Here is a 1,391-nt window from a genome sequence, read left to right as displayed (position 1 = left end):
CTCTTGATTTTTCCAGTCCCTCAGCAACTTCTGCTACTTCCTTCTACCTCCAAGACCTAGAATCACCTCCCCCTCCCTGTCTGGCAACCTCCCTGCTTTCCTTCCCTCAAGCACCTTCCACCTTCACTTCTTTCCCAAAGCCTCCCTTGCTTCTAACACAGTCACGAAGGTCCAGGAGCAAGTATCACCAGCTCCCCTGAGCAGCCAGGGCTCCTCTGCTGTGACTGATGGGCCCCATCCATCTGTCCATCTTGAATTATCAGCCCCCGGGGTGGTTAGAAGGTATGCCTTCTGCTGGGCTCAGTGTGAAAGCCGTGCTGCCTATTTCTTCATTGGCAACTGTAGCCACTGAAACACTGGTGGTGAGTTGAGTGGATGAACCGCACAGGCTCATGGCTTGGAGGAACTACTTAGAAATGGGGTCCACTTCTCAGCAGGACACCTTCTGGGCCCCTTTCTCCTGCTGCCAGCCACCTCTTCCTGCCCATAAGCTTTTCCCAGGAGTTCAGACCCAGCCCCCACTCACCTGGATACAAGAAGAAGGGAGGGAAGACCATCAACAGGTACATTTTCAGCCTCGCACGGGTCCCCCTGGGTCGAGCCAGTCAGCGAGAGCAACCTACAGACTCACTTCCCACTGGTGAATAGAACTGAACGAGAACTTGCAGTGCTGCTCTGTCTCCTAGAAATCGCAGACACAGACCCACCAGGTCAGGCCGGCTCTTACTCAACCCTCTGGACTGGAGGCGGGAACCCAGCTCCAACAGAGAGCCCAGCATTGGACACGATATCCTAAACCTGGAATTTCAGGTGTAGCCAGATTCTCAGGAGCCCAGAAGGTCAGGAGTTCAACCGGGTGAAGGAGGACTTGGGGCCAAAGTCAGAAAGTCAGGGGAGAGATTCTGGACCAGAGATTGGCATGAAGATCAGGCCCAGGGGGTATCACAACCCAGCCTGCAAAGAAAGGGGCTCAGAGACAGGGCACCTGGTAGCTCAGTGAGGAGCAAGGGGCAAGAGGGGCCTCTGTCCTGAGGACATACTGGAAACTCACTGCTGTGCCCCCGCCCTCCGGTGAGAGCCCATGGATATCACCCCCAGCCTGAATCCTCCATAAACTTGTCAGTAATGCCAAGGGCTCCTTCATGGAGAAACTGGTTCACTGTGCCCTGGCCGTGTGGCTCGGTTGGAAGGTAGTGCTGATATGCCTGGGTTGTGGGTTTGATCCCAGTCAGGGCATATACAATAGGCAACCAGAGGAATGCATAAATAAATGAAACAGCAAATCGATGTTTCTCCTCTCTCTCTCTCTCTCTCTCTCTCTCTCTCTCTCTCTCTTGCAATCAATCAATAATTTTTTAAAAAAGAAACTAGCTCCATTATGCTTGGCTATC

Source organism: Myotis lucifugus, unplaced genomic scaffold, assembly GCF_000147115.1.
Source record: "Myotis lucifugus unplaced genomic scaffold, Myoluc2.0 scaffold_996, whole genome shotgun sequence".
Lineage (NCBI taxonomy): Eukaryota > Metazoa > Chordata > Mammalia > Chiroptera > Vespertilionidae > Myotis > Myotis lucifugus.
This window is presented reverse-complemented; position numbering follows the sequence as displayed.